Source organism: Mauremys mutica, chromosome 10 (genome assembly GCF_020497125.1).
Source record: "Mauremys mutica isolate MM-2020 ecotype Southern chromosome 10, ASM2049712v1, whole genome shotgun sequence".
Lineage (NCBI taxonomy): Eukaryota > Metazoa > Chordata > Testudines > Geoemydidae > Mauremys > Mauremys mutica.
The window spans coordinates 25192584-25209504 of NC_059081.1; the positions used below are offsets into that span (position 1 = coordinate 25192584).

At 37.9% G+C, this 16921-nt stretch overlaps 2 protein-coding genes across 4 annotated transcripts in view; one reads left to right on the forward strand and one right to left on the reverse strand.

The window, feature by feature from the left end:
• ORC4 (origin recognition complex subunit 4) overlaps positions 1-2047 on the reverse strand; it is a 47762-nt gene extending 45715 nt beyond the window's left edge. The window contains exon 1 of one of the 3 annotated variants that reach the window (XM_045031979.1): positions 2030-2047. The gene's annotated coding sequence lies outside the window, so the exon portion shown is untranslated. Of the gene's footprint in view, positions 1-1675; positions 1831-2029 lie in introns of those variants that run through there. The other 2 variants (XM_045031973.1, XM_045031980.1) reach the window with 2 other exon arrangements.
• Positions 1911-16921, forward strand: part of MBD5 (methyl-CpG binding domain protein 5) — a 225853-nt gene continuing 210842 nt past the window's right edge. Inside the window, exon 1 of the mRNA XM_045031982.1 lies at positions 1911-2550. The gene's annotated coding sequence lies outside the window, so the exon portion shown is untranslated. The remainder of the gene's footprint in view (positions 2551-16921) is intronic.

Genomic DNA, 16921 nt, shown 5'->3' on the forward strand with positions numbered 1-16921 from the left:
GACCTATCTTATGTGACTCAAACAACAGTAGCTCCAAAATATGCGACCTGCCCTAACCTCTTCCTTTCATTAAGGTGTTACAATTTCATTTGTCATAAGAAAGGAAAGGGAGTTTTACAGATCTGTAATGACTCATTTTAGTGCTGTAAGTGGTTGGCATTTGAGAGAGGACCCTCAATTACTTTAATCCCAAAGAACCAAATGCAACCAAAGAAAGTTTAATTGAGTCCATCAGCATACATCTACACTAGCGAGCTTACAGCAGTGACACTGCAAGATCGCTCCTATAGCCGCTCTATGCTAGGAGGACTGAGCTCTCCACTTGACATAATAAAATCGCCTCCTTGAGTGGCAGTAATGTCCGAGGGAGAAGCTCTCCTGCCAACAGTTCTGTACAGTCCAGTGTTTCTGTTGGTATAAAACTTATGTCACTCAGGGGAGGGGGAGGTGGTTTTTTACACTCCTGAGCAACGTAAGTTATACCGACAAAAGTGCTAGTGAGACAAAGCCTAAAACTAGCTTAGTAGTAGTGTAGGCATGGCTGAAAACCCACCAAAGGGGAGCCTTGCTCAAAGAGTCCAGAAGAGCTCTCATAGGATGCACAATCCACAGTGATTGTGGCTTCTTATTCTGGTGATCCACATGGGTGAAGTTTGGAAAAGTACCCCCACCTTTTTTACACCCAATTTCTGCCTTTGTTGATCATATTAACTCACACAAACATACACGATCCAATTTTTAAGGGCAGTTATTTATGTTCAAGATAAGGAAGTTATAACCACCTTTGTAAATAAAATTAGCTAATTCAATTTTTCACAAATTTAGTTTGAGGTATTGTAATCCCTTCAATTGTAAAATTACAAGAGCTTTCATCTTCAGTGCCTAAGAAACAAAACTAGTTGTAATGTTAAAGAGCTTGGTGTGACACAGCTTTAGTTCCTTTACAAAAAGTAGAAATACAGCAAAGTCCCAATCACTGAAGCAGCAACTACATTGCTCACAAGAAAAAAAATAATAATAAAAAAAAAAGAAGTGCCTTTGACCAGCACAAGTAAATGCCCAGGAGCAGAATTAAGCTACATTAAGTCCGAGTTAAAGTCGGATCTTTCTTCTAAAGAATTCCCCAACGCATCCCTTTGCGACACAGAGGGCGTCAGCATCTGTAAGCGCGGAACAGGAGCGTTTCAAGGGAAAGCGCTCTGGAAGCGGACACACACCAGACACCAATGCGGCTCTGTTAGGAGGTCACTGGGGACGAACTGCGGCGACTCCGGGTTTTTCCAACATGCCAGAGCAGGTAACCCGGAGTTGCTCCCAAGACCAAGCGCGGCCACCCGGATCAGCGCCGGGCTCGCTAGGCAGGAGGCGCTTGCGGGCTGGGCAGTGAAGACTCTCGCGGTGCCTTTCAGCGGTGCCGGCAGGAGTCCCGCGACGCGACTCCTTAGACCTCAACTCCGAGTCTCCATGAGCATCACCCCCGCCCCGCGCTGCCGCAGGGCCCCAGCGCCCCGGGGCAGGGCACCGGCAAGCGGCCTTCCCGCCGTAGGACACCTGGCCCCAACGAACGGGGAGCGGGACACAGCGCGGCTGGGGGGAGCCTGCCCCCAAGGGACCCCGCCGCCCGCACCAGGTCAGGGCTCCCGCCCCCGTAGCCCCGCTCCCGCGGAACCCTTACCTAGGTCGGCTCCGCTCGCCGCTGGCTCCCTCCCGCCTCCGCCTGAGCGCGTGGTTCGGACTCCAACGGAGCAACCCTCCTCTTCGCCCGCTAGTGCCTCAGAGACCTTCCCGGCACCCCCCGCGCACATCGCTCCGGGTCACATGCCCCTGACGGCACCGCCCCCTCCTCCCTTTCCCCCGCCCGCTCTTGACTCGCCTCAACTCTACCCCTTTTACGCCCGCCCACTCACTTCCGCTCCACTTCCCTCCCCATTCCGCAACTTCCTTTCCCTCGACGGCATCTCCTTCCGGGTTCGCCTGCTGCGCGGTGCATTGTGGAGAGAAATCTCTTTCTCTCCCCCCTTCAACCCACCGAGCCCCCTTGGGGCGCATGCGCAGTAGCAGCCTCCCATCTTTCTCCCAGGCAGAGCCAGAGCCTCAGCAGCAGCAGCAGCTGATGATGAAGAGAGAGGGGGAGACTGGGGGACCTTTTATTTATATTGTTAAAGGGACAGAGCACTAATTCCATCTTGAATTGGTGTGTGTGGAGGGGGAGGGGGTTGGTGTGAGGAGCCTGAGTTTCTCCCCCTAGCCCAGCCCAGCTAGAGGATCCCAGGGAGACACAGGGAGAGAAGGAGAGTTTCTTCCCCCCCTTGGCCGTCAGAGGAGAGAGAAAGAGACCAAAAGCCTCTTAGCAACACAGTCCCTTCTCTCTCTGCTAATGCTGCTTGGCCCTGGCTGGAGACACCTCACCACACACACACACACAGGAGCAGCAGCCAGTTCACCAGCTCCCCCACCCCCTGCTCTCCCCTCCTCCCCCTTTATTACCCTTTGTGTGTGTCTCTTTCTCCACTGCTCCAGGGAAGGGAATAAAAGTGGGGTGCAGCCAAGGTAAGTGTGTTTGTGTGTGGGGAAGCAATACTTCCTCCCAGCTCTGCCTCTCGCTCTAGGGCAGGCAGTTTTGGGGGCTGGGGGTTGGGAAGGTGTTTGTTTTCTGGATCCATCTTTTAGCTTTGATGATAGTTTGATTGTTTACTGGTTTGGCAAAGTGGCTTATTTTTCCTGCTCAAATGAAACACTTCAGTTTTGTGTCTTACTCTAACCTTCATGCCCCTCTTTGGGCAGAAGATATTATAGTGTTCATATCTGTCACTTTTTACTCACTCTTTGAGGAAGTGGAAACCTTTCTCTGTGTCCTGCCTCAGTTTTATTTATTTTTCAGTTAACGAGGAAATGTCATGGAGTAGATGATGATCAAGCATTGCTCGTGGTACCCTCAAGTGTGTTCCAATATCCCTCTCTTTTTGGAGCTGCTTCTGATTTGGGGATTTGCTGTTTCTGGGAGCTGTATTTGTCTTTTGGTTTTCATGGGTAGTTGTCTTTTTAATAAATAGTTTTCCTGTGTAGAGAAGTAGGTGAAGTATTAAAAGGTGTTTGGGCCAAGGTTTTGTTTTATTTATGATTTCTTTCAAAAGTGCTTGTATTTCCTATGTCAAAATAGGAAATTCAAATGACAAAAAGAATAATATGGAGCTGGAAACACTTTGGAATTTATCATCTTTGTTTTGTGTAGTTGCATGTTGCCATTGTTAACAATCTGAATAAATAAACTTTAGTTACATAATCATTAAGGCCCTGATCCTACAAAGATTTATGTACTTACTTTACTTTAAGCATCTGAGTAGTCCCAATATGGAACTACTCTAATATATAAATATTAGCAAGATCAGGGCCTATGCAATAAATCATCTCAATACTTAGCTACAGTAAACAGTTAGCTCTTGTTAAAAAAATTTTAATTTTTTTTTCATGGTTTTCTGATAGGAAGGCCAAACCTGTCCAGCAGTATTTGTGCTGCACTAAATAGTTGTCTGGCTTAGGTACCACTTTCAGTTTTAACTAACCAGTTTCTTTATTAATGTAAGATTCACATGTCAAAAAAATCTGAGTTTTGTACGACTTAGGATGACAATAAAACTTCTGAATATATTTTCAGGACAACATCAGAAAAGTCCTTTTAGAGTCATAAGAATCCAGAAGAAACAGTTTAGGAGTTAATGATAAACTGGTTTTATATTTCAATGTCATCTCTTTTACAAGGACACTTGTTTTAAAAATCACTGTTGTCTGCGAATAATTTGTGTTTGTTTTTCATGTAATTGTCTTTAAAAAAGAGAACGATGTGCTATTAATTTAGTAAATAATGCAAGGTATTTCTGAACTGTGAGGTAGGCCAGGGATTGTGCATTTCAGTGGGGCATCTCAGCAAAATGGGATTCAGCTTCATATATGCATCTTTATCCTGTATTGAAGAGGAATACACAAAAAAGCCTTCACTTATAAATGCTTATGTATCTCTGATCCCATAATTTGCATCAGCAAAAAATATTTTGTGTAAAGCAGCAATTTCATGATCAAGTTGGCAATATGAAAACAACAATTTGATCAGGTTCGAAAAGATTGTAGGAAAATAAATTTAGAAGGATACTTGACAAATATTGTTAGAAGAGATTGGAGTAGCAAATGTTACTATAGGTAGAATTGTCTTGCTTTTAGTTTTCTATTTCGCTTGTGAAGACAAAACAACTTGCTGTATTCAGAATTATTTAAAAATCAAATTTGTAAAGTAATATTTCTTTTAAAGATCAGCAAATATGTATAGGAGCTCATTCTTGAGAACCGTGGTTGTCTATTTATTTTACTACAAGCAACAGTGGAAACACGCAACTAAAAGCTTATCCAGGAATAACATTTTTTTCATGTTTCATACCAACCTGCTATCCTGTAAATAGTTCTTTTCTTACTCTGAGTTACCGTTGATGTGTTTCATCTGCACATAGAAACCTATATACTATGTTCAAGATTATGCCCCCAGTATCAGTGTTATTTCAAGTCCATCTGCAATTTATTGTGCAAACACAGATATTCAGATGGATAATTTGTTATTTATTACATAGGGCAACACTTTCTTTACTGGTTTAATGTTAAAAAATATGTAAATTAAACTGGTTTCTCAGTAAAAAAAAATGAGTAAAATTTCTAAAATCCCAGTTTTGATTTGTTAACCCAATATCTTGACAGATTCTTCTCCATAGAGAGGAACTATGTTTGAAACCTTAGCTTGCTTAGGCTCTGATCCTACAGTCAGGTCTCTGCTGGCAGACCATCACTGATTTCACTGAAGCTTATCTTGTGGAATATAGGTCCAAGGCCTTAGATGATAATCCATTCAGAGCAGGGACAGTCTATTTCTGTGGCTTATAGTGCACTATACTGCAAGAAGGCCTTAACTCTAATAGGGCTTTTCAGTATGCTGCCATAATATGAAATATTTAATAATTTTCTAAGAACTGCATCTATCAACTGGAATTATGGGAAACTGTTAGGAACCAACAATTATTACTAAGTAGCAATTTTTTTGTTCTGTTTTTAAGTCTTTATGCTAATATCATAGGAAAATATTCAAGATTTTTGATTGATTTTTTTTTTAGGCATTGAGGAACATTTATGTATTTTTCCCTATTGCTTAACTGGATCATTTGTATATCCAACATTAGTAATTATTTTTTGTGTCTCTTATTCATTTTCTTTACCAAAAATGTATGTCTGGAAAGTTAATTTTGAATTTATAAGGAATCTACAATAACTATATTTAGGCTATACCAGTTTAACAACAAGGAAAACATTTAAAGATCTTATTCAGGCCAGACCTGTACCTTGATATTTTTAAATTAAAAATTATCTGTCTTTTCTTGCTTATCCAGTACTAACTTTGTGATCAGTTTATTGGTTTGTTAGTTATTTTAGGTAAGCATGCTGATCTTTATTTTAATCAAGTATAAATGTTTTTGTAAAGCAGTGTTGTTGTTCTCCTTAAACAAAACTTGTTATCTTTCTCCGGTCCTGATCCTTGCTCTCTTCATTGGGAGTTTAGTGTTCTCTGCATCTCTTAGGAAAAACCGAGCCTTGGTGGGATCATTAACAACTTTACTAACAAAAAACTGTCTATTTTGTTTTTCACTTCAGGCTTTTTGTTACTAATCTGTCAATAGACTGTTTCACTATATTCTTCACAGTGATTGTATGTATGGGAGATCAGCATTCAGGAACTCGTTGCTTGAACACAGCCAGTAACTACAATGGTAGCTTGTGAATCAGCATTAAGTCCTTGACCTCACTCCTGCAAGCTACTCTTTGGTGGTAGACCCTTATGCCCATGTGGAGTTCCATTGACTTCAGTGAGGCTTCATGCAGTGTAAGAGCCCACAAGTGCAGTTCTCAGAATAGGGGCCTTAGTTATAAATGGCCTAGGGTAAAATTTTCAAAAATGCCAACATATCATTTTCAAAGTGACTTAGAAGCCAAAATCTCATTGACTTTCAATGAGACTTAGGAGATAAGAGCTTAAGTTACTTTGAAATTGAGACTTGGGCCCTTACTCATAGAGGCTTTTGAAAATGAATTCCCCAATTTTGGTTTCATTTAAATCAATGAGAGTTTTGACAGTCACTTCAACAGGAGCAAGACACAGCTCATAATAGAGAGCCTTCTTTACTTTTCATTTGTTAATGTCTGTAAAAAAAATTTTTTTCAGATTGTTACCTGGATTAATGTTACTCATACAGCTGCCAATAAGGTTAATTTAGCCTGTATAAGAACCAAAATACACATTAGTTATTAAAAGGAACATGGAATGAAATTTTACAATAAGGTTGGAGCCTCAGATCTACTTTCCTGTAATACATAAGGGGTTTCAGTGTTTAAGTACAGTTAATGCAAATAAATTGTGCTAATATTTTAACTAACTTTAGTAGTTATGACCCCAAATCATTCTTTGATTGTTAATTACATTTATATAGTATCTATTTTTAGATTAACCACCTAAAAGTGAGAGGGAGGTTCAGACCTTTTACTCATGAATTCATTAGCTTCTTTGCTAATGCTGCCTAAACAGAATGAAGTGTAAGATAATTATGAAGTTGTGTGTGTGTATGCATTTGTGTGTATACAAACACGTCTTAAATTATTCTTAATCTAATATCTGGTTATGCTGGCTGAAGTTTTTTTTAAAAAAGGAACTGTATGGCTCAGGGAGTTGATAATGGAGTACATCTAGATTGTTAACTTGAATCCAGCAAGAGGAACCAAAGTCACTACCATGTGATAACTAGTCATTGACCTTTCTGAAATGTGTTGACCATCTCAGTTCAGCTCCTAGATGACAGATGTCCACATCACAAAAATCTCCATTACTTCCTATCTCACTCATCTGAGTGACTAAGGAATAAATTATGGAAGGTGGCATGAATGCCCCTCTCATTACTAGAGGTGGTTCATCTGAAATAGGATTGAGGCACATTGTCACGACAGTTCAGAGAAGTTCTTGAATTGCTGGTGCTACTTCAGTTTTCTGGAGAAAAAGAGGATTCAACCCTGTCAAGTTGGCACTCTTTTCATGAACACTAATGTCTTTAAAAACTGAATAGGTGATATTTTTGAAAATTCTTTTAGAAATTTATATTAATTTCCATTAGAACAGAAAATAAAGGATTAATTCATTTCTCTGGGATTAAGATGTGGAATGCACTGTGATCATTTTACTATAGCAGAGTTAATTTTCCTGTACAGAGATGATTTAAACATAACAGTACAGTAAGTTTAAAAATGTTAACACTATTGCTGGTAACTAAACCCTGCAGAGCTGATTATTCATTTTATTTGTTTTATTCCAGAGTGAGAGGAGAGTCAGGTCCAGTATTTTTAAGATAAAAATTCTCAGGTTTTCAGACAACTGTAGATTTGCATCAACCTAAGCATTTAAGTCAGAAGTTGCTTTTGTGATTTATCAAAGAACTTTACAATTATTTGAAATGAAAATTGAAGCTTCAGTTTTAGGGTCTTTCAGTCATTGCATAACTAGCCTAGCTGCTCTAAGAGTGAAGAGAAATTCCCAAGTGGGGGAGCCAGAACAGTTGTCAACTGTTTGCACAACAAATCCTTCTGGATCAAATGGTGATATTCTCAACATTTAAATAAAGAGAAGCTTGCAATAATGTTGCCACACACGTTGCTGCCAAAGGAAACAAGTATAAGGATAGCTAAGAGAAAAATAGAACTGATCAGTATAATAGAATTTAAACCTAAATCTATATAATAAATGTGATTAGTTTTACTATCTTCATTTATAATACTTCATTTTTTCATAGGTTGCAATGAAATTTTAATTTGCCAATAATTTTAATTAATAATTTTAAGCTACTGTGGAGTATTAATAACTTTTGTATTTTGTTTTCCTTTAAATTAAGTGTGTATGCATGTGTACAATTCTTGATCCTACAAGGACTTATACATATACCTAATTTTACACATCCCAGTGAATGGCACATGCTTATGTCTTCGTAGGATTGTGGCCATACTAGGTACCAGCTACATCAAACAACTGATGTTTCAGCCCTTTCGTACATATTCTTACTACCAAGTATGTGATTGAGATTAACATACGTTTAACAGTTTTAAATGATGTTCTAAGGTTCTCATCCTGCAGAGCCTTATGGATGTGCTCAGTTTTATTGACTTGAGTGAGACTTCTGTGTGAAGTTAAGCCTGCAAGTAAATCTTTGCAAGATCAGGGCCTAAAATCTCTTAACTACTGTCTTAATAGAAGGAAGAATTTTTATGTATGTAGTGCTTTTACTAAGATAACATCATGTTATAAAAAGTAGATGAGCAGAGTAATCCATGATGAAGGTTATAAAGTTTTCAGATGTTTGTGACAAACTCTGGATTTTGTCAGTATAGAATTTCCTGTTTGGGTGTTTTGGAGTTTCACTATGGCGTGGGAAGGTTGTTTCATGGGATAAAACATGAGTTTTGTTTGTCAGTGAAGATTTGAAAAAATGGAAATGTAGATTTAAATTGATAATGACATATAATTTAAGTATGTTGTACTTGACTCAACACTATTCGAAATAAGAAATTATTTCAAAACTAGGCTATGTTAATATTTCAAAGTTTGATAAAACATTCCATTTTGAAGTATAGAACAAAGCATTTGAAAAATGTTCTGTTTTGCAGTGCTCTTTTGAAAAGTTTTATTTAAGTTTTGAAGGATTAGATCAAGTTTCTCCAGGATAGTCCTTATTGGAAAACTTAAATCATCTTTCTCAGAAAATGAAATATAATCAAACTCCAGTTTAGAACTTAGGTTTTTTTTGTTTTTTTTTAATTCTAACCTTTACTGTGTCAAAATATTTTCCTTCTTTTAACATTTTGTCACACAAGTTCTTGATAAAGGGTTTCTTGGCCATTTTAGAAGCTGTAATCTAGTTAAAAGGTTTGTTTATATTTCCCATCTCTGTTCTGCTGATGATATTAGAATGCAGGCCAGAGCCAGACATCTAACTGTTTATAACATTCAAACTTCAATTAAAGCTACAGTGTTCAGTTTACTAAATATCAATATGTTCATGCCAACTTCAAATAATTACCAGGAATTATGGAAGTAGTATGATAGCCTATGGTTCCTTTCCTCCCCCCAATACACTACTTATAAATTCTATATTTTTTATTTGTATTTCACATATAGAAGGCCTACATAAATTTATTGGGTTTCAAAAATTTTGGTTCACACTTGGGTGTGGTAATCGGTGGTATTCAAATATATATATATTAATATATAATGATTGTTATGGGTCAAGTCCTTTCTGGGGACAAATTTCCACTGACTTGAATAGACGTTTTGCCTAAGTTAGGATTGCAGAGTACATCTCTACCTCAATATAACACAACCCGATATAACACGAATTCGGATATAACGCGGTAAAGCGGTGCTCCGGGGTGAGGTGGGGGGGCTGCACACTCCGGTGGATCAAAGCAAGTTCAATATAATGTGGTTTCACCTATAACACGGTAAGATTTTTTTGGCTCCCGAGGACAGCGTTATATCAAGGTAGAGGTGTACTTGTTTTTACCAGATGTCAAAATACATTTAACTTAGTCAGCACATAGGCTATGGTCCAAATATAAACTGGCTTTAACTGTTCTCTGATAAGGTGACTTAGATCTTCAGAACTATGAAGTCTCTCCTTCTCAATTCAGCATGAGCATATACTGTAGCTCTATTTTTAATAGAGGAGAATTTAACAATTTACAATTAGTATGTTACAATTTTTTAAGTTTATGAATTCATAATATTGATTATTTTAATTTAATACATTATATTCCAATCTGATAGTGCTGGTAGTGGGTTATGTTGTTTTTAAATGTTAAATTGTTGGAATGTTTTTTAAACCAGTAAAATCACTTGCAAAGTGGTTCATTCTTAAACTTGCCTATAATTCTGTTCAGGATGTACTGGCTAGTCTGCAGATGCTCTGTTAATTGTGTTTTCGTCTGTCAGTTGGTATACTTATAGCATCTCTGTTATGGCATTTTTAAAGAAAACATTGTTCATTATAATATCTTGGATATGTAGAATTGCTATTACTGCATTTCTATAGAATGTACTTTTATACTGTTGCTGTTATTAATATGGCATCTTCATTTGAACATTGTACTTGATATTGTGTACTAAAGTATATGTATGTGAAATATTTATACTAAGGAGAAATGTAAAAGGCCTGATCTGCTCTCATTTAAGTTGGTGGTAAAATATTCATTAACTTAAATGGGAGATTGATCAGGTCCTAAATCTGAATTTTGTATGACTTCTGACTTCGAGAAGATATTGTAAAATAAACTGTTCTTACCATGAAAAGATCCAAAAAGTAGGGAAGCAGACATTCCATTTATATTAAATAGCAACTACTTAATTTATAATCCATTTAGGAAAATATTCACACTTTGAATATTTAGCTTTGAACCTGTACATAAAATAACATCTCTGTTGCTCATACTGTTGATAGCTAAGACTGAAAAGTTATTGATCATTCTTTACCATTTTTTTGTCATTACAAATATGTATTTGAATTAAATACTGTACTAGGAAACTGTACACACAAGTTAATATAATTAATCAATATGCTGTAAGCAATAAAGAATATAAAAGAAATGAAAGCAAAATATCATTGTAAATCTGGAGTTTAAAAAGTAATTTGTAAGCATTTTTATCCCAGTAAAATGATAATAGTACACAGGAGCTACCTGTTTTTCATAAATAACTTTTAATTATCAGGATGAATAATGTAATAAATATTCTACACCAAGAAAATAAATTGGTAAACAACCAATAATGTATTGTTTACACCTCTAGTTTGAAAATTATGAGTATTACCGATATTTAAAGTTTATTTCCTACTGGATCAGCATTGGCAAAATGTATGTTTTTTTGTTTTGTTTGTTTTTCAAACCTTGGAACAAAGGTTCAGGTTCATCAAAATGATTCTGAAATACATTTGTTCTTTGGAGAATTTTAATTAATATGACATGCCTACTTTTTTATTTTCTGTTGAAACCAGTAAAATATAAATAAGAATTTGAGTGGTAATTTACAGCTTTTGCTGTTTACAGGAAACCAGTATAGTACTTTATAAACACTAGATTTTCTTATTTATAGTATCTTTTATAGTATCTTTTTAGTATATTTCCTGAGTGATTTTTGGTTTTCTAGTAGAAGAACGGAAATTGAAAAATATTTCACAAACTTCTTAACTATCGCTGTTTTGATTGAAATAATCAAAGTTTAAATGTAAAGGACATGAATGCAAAGTCATTAATATCTCTCCAGTGACTCATCCTTTTGATGAGTCTACAGCTTGAACGGCAAAAGCCTTAAGGATGAGCACTTCAACTTGTCATTAATTTGGAAGGTATTCCTCTTACTTGAAAAGAAATTATGTTTAAAGCCTCAATGCTGAACCCTAATGACAATGGGATTCCATCTGGGATAGGGGTCCTCGCCAGTAAATCATAATGCAGGATCAGGGCCTCTACCAGTATATCATCATGCAACTTTTCTGCAAGGAATTGCGTGCTAGGACAGACCCATTGGTCCATCTAGTCCAATATGCTGTCTCTGGCAGTGGGCAGAATCAGATGTACACAAATTCCAACAGTAATTTGGTTGTAGAGCAGTTTGACCATAGATATAGTTTCTACCTAATCTCTGTGCCCTGTAACATTAATGTTTATATCCCTTCCCTTTTTTATTATTATTTTTAGCTTTTGTTTTGTGATCACTCTCTTAACTCTGAATGTTCGTATTTATCCATATAAATGTCCAGTCCTCTTTTCGCCTTGCTAAGATGTTTATCTTAGGTGCTTGTATGTTCCCCATTATTGTGATATCTGAGCATCCACCTTTAACTGGCCAAGTGAAGCGAGGTCTAATACTCAACTCAATTTGTTTGCCTTAACATGATAACTTTTGAGCTCTGCCTCCATCCATTTCAAAATTACAAGGAATCTTCTAGACATCAGTGGGCACAATCCAACTGATTGTGGTGCAAATTGGCACACTGGAAAAGCCTGATTCACAGGACTGCCTCACTCCGCAGGCAAAGGATTCCCCCTGCCAGCCCCTGTTGCTACCTAAGCATATCAGAAGCAGCTACTTAACTTGCTGCATGGGGAGATTGTCGGTAGACTGGAATCCAACAGAAATAAGAGAACTTTACAGAGAGCGTTTATTTGAGGGTGGGGGAAGCAGGAAGCAGGGGGCAAGAGTGGGTGGGTGGAAGCAGCAGGGATTGTATAGGGTGTCAAGAATAGACCTGAGTGGTGTATAAGGGAGAAAGTGGACTTAGTGATGGGGAGGAAAGCACGAACCCAGAAGGAGAGTGGGTGCAGGTGTGAGGGGAGCAAAGCAGGCATCCTCAAGGGAATGAGGGTTGAGGAGTGGTGATGATGAGGGAAGCAGGGATCTAGACAGCAGGGAATTGGGTGACTGGGTAGGCATGGCAGAAGATGCCTGGAGTGAAGATGCGGGAGGGGCAGAGACCCAGAGGAGAGGGAATGGAAATGGGGAGGAGTCACACAGCACCTCTATCATGGGAATGGAGAATGAGGGACAATGATATGGGGAGAGGGGCATGATGGATGGGGTGGCCAGGGAAGGGTGACACACACACAGTTTGTGGAGGTGTGAAATAAGGAATGTAAGGGAACCCCTGCTAGGTGTAATTTGCTTGGCCCACAAAAGCAGTGAAGGGTGTCCCCCCTTGCATGTTTATCCTGACAACACCCTTGTGAGGTAGGGGAGTGCTATTTATTCCTCTATTACAGATTGAGTCAGTAAGTGAATTAAATATAGATTTCCAAGATCCCAGGCTAGCGCTGTCATTACTGGGCCACTTTTTCTTATGGCTTCCTCTTGGCCTCAGTGCTGTCTTGTGGCAATGAACTCACATGCTACTTGTGTTAAAAAATAAAATAAAATTCTAGATTTGCTGTCTTTTAGTCTTCATTATTATTGTGTTCTGAGAAGGGGGAATAGATATACAGGAGAACCTCAGAGTTACGAACACTTCGGGAATGGAGGTTGTTCATAACTCTTAACAAAACATTACGGTTGTTCTTTCAAAAGTTTACAAGTGAACATTGATTTAATACAGCTTTGAAACTTTACTATGCAGAAGAAAAATGCAGCTTTTTTTTTTGTAAGTAGTTCATATTTTACACAATACTGTATTGTATATGGGTTGGGTTGGGTTTTATTTTTTTGCTTTCTGCTGCTGCCTGATTGTGTACTTTTGGTTCCAAATGAGGGGTGTGATTGACTGGTCAGTTTGTAACTCTGGTGTTTGTAACTCTGCGGATTTACTGTACCCTGTGTAATTCATTTGTACTATCCATCATTTTGTATACTCTCCCATGTTGCTTCTTTTTTGTCTTCCCTAAAGTACACAGTCCCAATCTCTATTCATTTGGAAGCTATTTCATATCTCTAATCATTCTTGTTGCTTGTCTCTGAACCCCTTGTGTTTTTGTTGTATCCTTTTTGAGATCAGGTGATGAGAAGTGAGTACAGTTTTCCAGGTGAAGGGATACCACTGATATAACACTGATCTGACTGTGTAATAATCCACTATTATGCAAGTCTTAATAAATAGTTTGGATACCTAATAGTTCAGAAATGCACAAGGTTACCAAATATGTTAGTATTTATTGGCTTCACAGTTTAGCAAAAGGATTCTGCTAGAGAATTCAATCACTTAGGCTACGTCTACACTGCGCACCTTACAATGGAGCAGCTGTGCCGTTATAGCGACACCGTTGTAAGGTACAAAGTTTACTTTGTCACCAGGACAGAACTCTCCTGACAACAAAATAAAGCCACCCCCCAACAAGAGTCAGAATCTTTGGCGGCAGGAGAATGTTTCTTGCTGAAGAAGCACTGTCCGCACCGGAGCTTTTTGCGATTAATACTTTTTTGTCGTTCATGGGAGCGTTTTTTTCACACCTCTGAGCGACAAAAGTTTTAACGACGAAAGTGCAGTGTAGACGTATTCTTAAATACTTGTGATTTTTGTACTACATTCTGACATCTAATAAAATGTAAAGGCCAGAACTTCTAATAGATAGAATTACAGAAATAGGTTTTCAAATATAATGTCAAGATGAAAAGTCAGATTTCATACTTTTTTTAGCTTATCAATTGTATGTATCACTATTAATATTTCTAGGTTTATATGTACAGGGATGCACAGAGGGAATGTGATTCTGTGAGTACAAAGTGCAATATTTTCTAATTGATTAATTTCCAAACAAATTTCATACTGGAAATTTTAAATGTGGCTAAATGAACTTTTAAATATATAGCTAATAATAAAAAAAAGTAATTTATTTTCTACTAGGAAAACATGGCTGTGTCATTGCACCTAAGTTGACTTTCTTTATTGTAAACAAAAATTTGCAGTACCCTTTATTTTATAAGTCTGGTAAATATTTGTCAGGTCTGATGCTGCATACGGCCTTGATCCTTTAAAAGGATCTGCAAAGACAGAGGCCTGGTCTCCATTAGGAAATTAGATTGGCATAATTACATCACTCAGGGGTGTGAAAAACCACACTCTTGAGCATTGCAGTTAAATCAACCTAGCCACTGGTGTAGACAGTCCTAACTACCACCCCTTGAGGAGGTGGATTATGTGTACCAACAGGAGAGGCTCTCTCATCAGCATAGATAGTGTGTTCACTGAAGTGCTACAGCGGTGCAGTTGTGCTGCTGTAGCGTTTTAAGTGTCGACAAGCCTGGACCCTTATTCCTACAGAGATTTCAAATGAGGTCAGTGGGACTGCAATTAGGATTAAGGGGTCTACTATGGACCTCTTTGCAGGATTGGCTCATGTATAGGGCCCTACCAAATTCATGGCCCATTTTGGTCAATTTCATGATCATAGGATATTAAAAATTGTAAATTTCATGATTTCAGATATTTAAATCTGAAATTTCACAGTGTTGTAATTGTAGGGGTCCTGACCCAAAAAGGAGTTGGGGAGGACGACAGTTTGCAAGGTTATTGTAGAGGGGTTGTGGTATTGCTACTCTTACTACTGTACTGCGGCTGGCGGTGGTGCTGCCTTCAGAGCTGGAAGGCCAGAGAGCAGGGCCTGCTGTCCGGGAGCCCAGCTCTGAAGGCAGAGCCGCTGCCACTAGCAGTGCAGAAGTAAGGATGGCATGATATGGTATTGCCACCTTTATTTCTGTGCTTCTTCCTTCAGAGCTGGGCGCCCGGCCAACAGCCACTGCCCTCTGGCCGCCCAGCTCTGAAGGCAGCACAAGAGTAAGGTTGGCAATGCTGCAACCTGCCCCGTCCCCCCCAAAAAAATCTTGCAACCCATCCACCCCACCCCACAGCCCCCTTTTGGGTCAGGACCCCAGTTTGAGAAACACTGGTCTCCCCCTGTGAAATTTGTATAGTATAGGGTAAAAGCACACAAAAGACCAGATTTCATGGCCCGTGACGCATTTTTCATGGCCATGAATTTGATAGGGCCCTACTCATGTATTAATACCATATACCACACAGTTGTTTTTTCACCACCCGAACCAACCTTATGGGTTTGCTTAGCAAACATGAATTAGAACTGTTTTTCTTTCTCAAATATTGAAGGATATGTCCTACAAAATAAATAAATAAATATAATATAATATTTATATTTATACACACACTTGATAGGATGGAGAGAAGCTGGATAAAGATTTTGATAAAATAATCGCAACCACAGTTATATAATGGGCAGGAACTGATTGTGATGTGGCAATGTAAAGGAAGACTTATAACTTTCTATTTTTTTAAACTAATAGTCTTTCAGTTTGACATGGTAGCCAAAAACATGGCCTATGCTATGAGGCAAAATACCTCAGTGATGGAATAAGTCCCTTTGAAATAACATAGGTTTTGTTCATTTTTGCAATATTCAAATAATAACAAAATTATAAGAGGGAATTAAATAGATATAAAGCTTGGATGTACTGACATATGGGGAAAAACTAAAGGAACTAATATGTGTAATTTAAGTAACTGACAAACAATTTGCATGGTAACTGTTTTCTGCATGCCTTGAAATTGATGGCTAACTAAATTAATTTATAAACACCTGTGGGGACTGTCTTACTGGGGATTTGTTTCAGTGCTGACTGGAGCCTTGGAATTACCTTAACACAAAATAATAAAATAAGTGATATTTTTCATTGGCTTCTACGGGAGTGGGCCTAAATGAGTGGGATGATTTTTAATATGGTTCAGAAAAGAATAATTGTAGCTAATGGAATAAAATTGAGTGATAATTTAGAATTAACATAAAGAAAGTTTTTAACAATAATATAAATTTGATTTATAGAACAGTGGTGAATTCCCATTGCTGGAGCTATTCAAACTTATGTTCTGAAAGAATTTTTGGGAATGTTTTTACTCAGAAATAATTTTGCTTTGTTAAAGAAATAGGCTTAATGATTTTCTAATAGATCTTTTGCATCTCTACATTCCATATTTAATACATTTTAAAAAATGTTTTACAAAGCTCTTCAATGCCTGTTTTTTGTCTAAGTTCCAAGAGCATCATTCGTACTAGTAAACTAACAATCTGGTTCAGTTTTGCTAGATGTATGCAAAACTGGATATGGGGTAAATCTGTTCAATCCATTTAAATAATGTTATTTTAAAAGTAGCAACAAGCTCATTTGTGTCAAAAAATAGTTTTACCTTTGTGTTTTCCCCATGGCTCTGCCTTGAATGAACACTATGTTCATAGATACTTTTGTCAAGGTATTAAAGGAGCAAATTCACATTTTACTTTCTCTTGCATTTTCTGTAGCATCATG